Raw genomic sequence first — 6926 nt, 5'->3', positions numbered from 1 at the left:
ACATAGGCCCCGGGTCCCGGGGCTGATTTGTTTTCCCCCTGCAATGCCATGCCCCCCCGCCCAAAGTTTTTTTTTTTTTTTCCCAATTCCACCATATATTTTGCCTTCTTTAAAAGAGTTCCCGGGGGGCTGATCCCTTAAAGGCAAATTCGGAAGAAATGTTTTCCGCCTTCAAAGGGGGGGGGGGGGGGGGGGTGGCTATTTTTGATTTGTTGCTTGTTATTGATGTAGATAATGCATGCTACCTAGACTTTCATAGGTAGCTAGCTTTGAAGACATTATCTTTATTATCAATTGTATTGAGATAATCAAATAAAACATAATAAAAAATTATTTATTTTTCAACTATATATATTTACACAATAAAAAAATGTTATATTTATATTTATAAATATGTAAATAAATTTTATTCAACATTATGTCTAATTCATTCATTTACATTCTTATAACAATTTAATAATAAGATTTAGGAAACACATACACTTATTTCTAAATCTCACAACGCTTTTAAAAATAAACTTTACCAAGCGTTTAACTGATTATCTTAACAGCCGATTATTTTTACAGTGCATCTAACAATAATTGTTTTAAAAACTATAACATTATCAAACTGGCGTTTAGACGAATTTTTCCCATCTTATTTGAAACTCGATGCAAATTCCATCTAGTACTAAAGTGTATTTGAAATGTCTCTTTCTCTTTCTTTCTTTGTTCTTTTTTCATTTTTTCTTTTCAAATAGCCTTTTTCTATTTAAAATTTGAATAATACTAGCTTGCTCCAGTAAAATATCCCCATATTTTTATCTCTAATGTTTACATGACAGTCATTTATTATTGAATGGTTAATTTTATAAATTGTGAAACTACTTATTATTCTATGATACTATTAATCGTCTCATTGCTTACGATTGTAAAAATTGGGATACTACTTAAAAACAGTAACATTACTTTTAAAATTTATATTCCGATCACACAGTGATTCCGATGTTACCCAGCTGGTATTTTAGCATAAGGTCCTGTCCCAATTGATTGAGAAAAGAAATGGACAAATAATTGCACGGCACGGCAGTAATCTTGACCACAGGTTTGAATGATTGTGGCCAAAAGTCATTGTAGTGGCTGCTGCGAGACATAATTCAAATGAAGCAATGAACATAACCAGTGAACAGCAAAAACCAGAAGGACAATACCGTGACGCCAAACAGGATGTGATCCGTCAGTGTGCCTGGAATGGGGGTATCGTGTCTTCCGGAGTCAGATGTATGCCTTTAACCTGTCTCGTCTGGCTGAGAGATTACGTTACAACATTGCCGCAAACGGGTCCAAGTGCTAGCAAGCCAACAAATAGTCGAGTCCAGAATCGAGATTCTCCCCTGTTCCAAAGTTGATATGATATCTTCGTGAAGCTTAATTTTATTTTTAGGGGTGGGTGGGTGGGGGTGTGTGTGTAGAGAAAGAGAGAGAGAGTGAGAGTTTTTCAAAGTGAGAATACTACTAATAGCGAAAAAAACACGTATAGAAATTTCAATACACTAAACACACAAATAAATTTCAATCCACTAACATACAAATAATATAAGAGTAATGATACAGCCATAAACTCTTGTACAAATTTATTTTGTACAAACTTATGTGGCTTGATAAGATTGGTTGAATTAAATATCACTTGGCCCACATGATTTATTTTTTATTAATTTATATTTTCATTCAACCAATTAATTAATACCACGTCAGTTTGTACAAAATAAATTGGTACAAGAGTTTGTGGCTGTATCATTACTCATAATATAATCTCCAATGAATTAAAATTTGTTTTTTTTTTAGGCACGAAGTGAGAACGTCCTCATTATAGAAAAATTCTCTATATATGATTAGTGTAGTGCCTTTATTTTTTAAAATGTGAATTTTGAATATTGAAAAGATTTTTACAACGTTGTATAACGCAAAATCTGTATTTTATAGGCGTCCTCATTTCTTTTCATACAAATTCACATGGTGTAATAGTATGTTTGCATAAAAAAAAAATGAGGGCGCCACACTATCTAACTTGAAATTTAGTTGATAATTTTAAATAAGTTATTTTAAGAATGATAAAATTTACCTCATATCCCTAACATTTTCCCATAATGTCTGTCCCATTCCCAGTAAAATTTGAGTATATTTTGGTATACTAAGGAATCAATTAAGCATTGATCAAACTCTTTATTTTTTTTGAATTTAATCTTCAAGTTGGGTGGAGGACAATAATTGCGTTATCTTGGTATTCTTAGAACAAGAGATGAATAGATTTTCTGCAGACCCACACGATCCATCATGTTCAATTTAAAATTGAGCTTAGATTTTCTTCTTTGAAAGCTCATAGAGTTGGCCGGTTGATATCAAAGTTTACACTTCTCCTGATGTACTTTCTAAGTTGAGTTTAGGATGACAATCCAATTATCATCCCAAATGACCACTCTTTTTTTCTTGCATACGTGGTGCATATGGCATGTTTTTAATTGTTGTGTTTCTATTTAGTTTATAAACTATGAAATAATTAAAGTGAGTGTTTAACACTCACTTTCATCAAGTTAACTAATGCAAATGTAACAATATAAACACTTGCTTAGACTTGTCGACTTGATAGTTAATATAGCTAATTTAATGATTTTTTTTAAATAATAATTGTATTGTAAACCATAAGATCCTCAATTTCAAACATAACCTTGAGTCCTTGATAGTTTTACCTTTGATAGTATTCTTGATAACATTTGAAGAAAAGAAAAAAAAAATCATTCATCAGATTTGCACGGGCAAAAAGCTAATCAATTACAATGCTGGCTAAGCACACAATCATTAATTGAGCAGTGCCCGGTACAACGATTAAAGCTAAAAGGGAAGATATGATATTGAGTGCTACTTTTACTTGAATTGTTGTCACATTCGATCGTTACAAAGTTTTTTAGTTTTTATTCGAGTCCTTGCCCTTATCATTAATTTCCCATCATATTTTTCCAGTCTGCCACTTTCTAGTCCCTATGCGTGGTCACTCTCTTGCACTACTTATTTCTTTCAGTCAAAATTGTTCAGTGATTGGAATATCTTAGGTAAATTTCAATATATCTTCACTTAAAATTACAATATTCAATTTATCCTACACCATCGAGAATCGGTTCTCATAAAATTTTATTTATTGACAAAAGAAACTGAAAAAAAAAATTGCTACCAATTATAAAAATTGATTAAAAAAAAACTGAATAATGGAATTATGGAGAAATTTCTTTCAAAGTAGATTATGAGTTTGATTCTTCTTACAAAAAAAATTCATTACGAGGTATTATTATTCTGAATTCAAATCCCACATGAATATTCCAATCAAATAAAGCTTAATTCTGCTTGATGATTCAAAGGAAAACATAAATATCTTAATAGTTTCCAAAGTTTCTGAATGATAACTATTTCTTTTTCTCCATTCATTCGTCGCCTAGCCGTTGGTAAACGATTAAAACAACTTAAACACCATTATAAACATACAATCAATTTGCCAACAGCAACAAGTAAAGTCAGAGCCCACCAGCTTTAGGCTTTAGCCATTGAACCAGTAACTTTTGATCACAGCGGGGCCTATTTGCAGCCACAAAGCTAAGGGGTCCCGTGAACCATGTGTAAACTGGAAATCATGAGCTATAAATGGTCAACATGTATAAGCCAACAATCGGGGGAAGACTTGATCATGAAGTTGTCATAAAGCTGCTTACTAATAATATAACGGTTCCCAAAAGATAAAAGGTCACCCACCCGCAACACGAATCCACAATTGTGTCACCAAAGTCATCATCTTGTATGGTGCTTCTTTTCCACTGGCTGCTTGACACGCAGCAGTTAGCTTTTTACAACGTTAACACGTCACTTTACTCTCTTTTTCAATTTTTGTTTTAATTTTTCTAATGGTGAAGAGAGGAAAACTGTCTGGAAGTAAATTATTTAAACATTTCGTGGAAGCTAGCTAGCAGTATGAACAAATAAGCACTTAGAACGTGCTTTTTGAGTTTATTTTCTTTCTCCTGTATAATGTATAGCTTCTGGTCTTCTGGTTAGTTACCAGTGGCTTGAAGTGCAATAGTGAATGATTATGAAAGTGGTGTAAGGTCAACAAACCATTGACCTATTCTTATCAGTTGATAAATACGTAGAGTGAGAACATTTTGAATTTAGTTCATATAGAACTATTTCTACATATATAATTAACGGAAGGGATTATACAAGAGCAAGGCTCGTTCCGAAATTTTGTAAGAGGAAAAAGTGATAAATTATCTCAATTTTATGAGTAAATTGAAAAAATAAGTGTCAGCTTAGAAAATAACGGTAATTAAGAACCACATCGGTTATAGTATAATTGGAAGATTGTGATTGCAATATAATAATTTTAAAAAAAAATAGGAATCATATCACCATTAATTGGTGGTGGGTAAATCATTTATTTTTTTCTCACACATGTAAAATGAGTATAAATTTTTGATAAATTACTTAATTATTCAGAAAAAAAAGTTTTTTTTTACATATTTAAAATTAGATTGAGATATTTAGTTTTTAGTTTTGTCATAAAGGAAATAGTTTCTAATATTGTGATAATTTTTTTATTAAAAAAATGTTTCACATTAATGTGGATGTTATGCAAACAGATTTCTCAGTAAGCGACGTTTTTGCTGAAGGGCAATGCCATAAAACATTCCCCAAGAGACAGGAAATAAAGATTAGTGGACTACACTAGTTTTGGCCATTAAAGACCAATCAAATTCATTGAACATGCATATTTAAAGTTGAAAAGACATCAATGAGAGCAATTTGTTCCCTAAATGATAAATCATGAGTAATAATCTCAGCACTTTTGCTACCTTTGTCGTTATTATAGTATTATTAGTGTCACGAGAAAGTTGATGACAAACTAATAAATAAAAACACATACGAATTTATCTGCGTGCGTGTGTGCATGCGTGCGTGTGTGTTTTTCCATTCAAGAAAATACTTCAATGAAAAGAAGATGAAAATATTATGCGGCCGTAAACTTTAAGTTTGGCCTAATTTCATACTATAATAAGGATTTTCTCTTAGTTTAAAGTTTTTCAGATTAAAATATAAATTTATAATGTCGGCGTAAAAAATTTACACATAAATTCAAATTCAGATCAAGAAAAGATCTCTAACTCTGCGTACAAATAAGATCGTTTATTATTTTATATAAAATCCATACACAAAAATAGCCAAAAGAACCTACTTAAAAAAAAAAAGAAAAAAAGAAAAAAATTGGACATTTGCTAATGTCATCTACTTTAATAATTTAATAAAAAAACACCAATACCCTTTTCACATTGTTATCTAGAGATAGTAAGTACTAGAGAGAGAGAGTGTAAAATATTAGAAGCCCGATGTGAAAGCTAGCAATGAGTTTTGAAATTTAAAAAGCAATCATGATAAAAATGCTTAATAGTCATGGATGTGGTGGATGTGTGGGGCGTGCAATGGCCATGCAAACACATGCATTATGTTGAAGGAGGGAGAGGGTTTGGTGGTTTCAAAATTTGAAATCAAATTTGATCACATAAAAAAGAAAGGGGTAAATGATCAACAAACAAATAGTAAGAAACTTTAGTACCAATTGGGCCACGTGGAGAGAGATATAAGGCAACAACATCATATCCCAAAGTCCATCCATCTGATAACTAGTTGGCAAAACATATCAAATAATATAATATACGGCTGCTTTAGAGAAAGAGAAATTAAAAAAATAAAAACTTAGGTAAAGAGGAGAATCTATCACATATTTGAATGGAGACAATTGGAAGAAATCAACCCACTAAATACCATCTTTATATTCTTATTTAAATTAGCACGATAAAGCTTACACTTAAGCTTTGGGAAGCTCAATTTACCAGCCTAAATTAAGCTTCCCTTTGGCTATTGTCAAACTATATTTAATAAAAGAAAAACACAATTCGTTATAAAATTTATTTATGACCTTCTTTTAATATATTTATTTACTTTATAGAGACTTACAAATATAATATCTCAATTCTCACGCACCCTTGAGCGTGCGAATTTGCATAATGGTATTACTATTGGCAATGGCCAGAGAAATTAAAACTGAGCTTGTCAGATAATATTCATTTTGCGCCTTCGAGTACTCAATTAATTCTCTGGGAAAGAAAAATACAATTTGCATTAATATTGCTGGGTGTATAAACAGTATTGTTTCCATTCAATGATGATTTTTAAAATTTTTATTTTAAATGGATACAATCAATTATATATGATTGATCTTTATTAAGAATTGAATGTTTTCTATTCTCATATGAATTATAAATGATTGTTCGAATATAAATCCATATATCTCAATAAAATTGTATGCATGTAATTTTTTTTTTCTAAAAAAAAATGAGTATTTAATTTTATGAATCATTTGACTTTTTTTTTTCCTCTCATTCTCTTTTGAGTTTTGACAGCTGCTCATTTCGATTTACAATTTATGGGAATCATAATATTAAAATTAATTTACACGTGGATAATGTTGGTTTGATTTGGCGAGTCATATGTGATAAAAGTCTCCGGCGTAACGACAGCGAAGGTGGACCATAATTTGATAATTTAGGAAAGACAAGTATCAAGGTTTTGACTTACGCAACTAAGTGCTTATGTTAATTATATATAGTTTTGCCCACAAACATATCACAAAGAGTCGGCTTCCCGTTTACTGCTTCAACATGTGTTGCATGTTTATTTATGGATTATGCTTTTTATGCATGGAGTTGCGCCAAACTAGACATGGGGAGCTATAACTATTTTTGTACCTAAGGCTAGAATAGACAATATAAACGATTGTGCTTTTGCAACCGGATTAATTCAATATAGCTCGATCTAACCTATATTTCCTCTGCCCACACATGCTCGTT

The sequence above is a fragment of the Citrus clementina genome, unplaced genomic scaffold (genome assembly GCF_000493195.1).
Source record: "Citrus clementina cultivar Clemenules unplaced genomic scaffold, Citrus_clementina_v1.0 scaffold_9, whole genome shotgun sequence".
In the NCBI taxonomy this organism is placed as follows: Eukaryota; Viridiplantae; Streptophyta; class Magnoliopsida; order Sapindales; family Rutaceae; genus Citrus; species Citrus x clementina.
Note: the sequence above shows the minus strand (reverse complement) of the source record.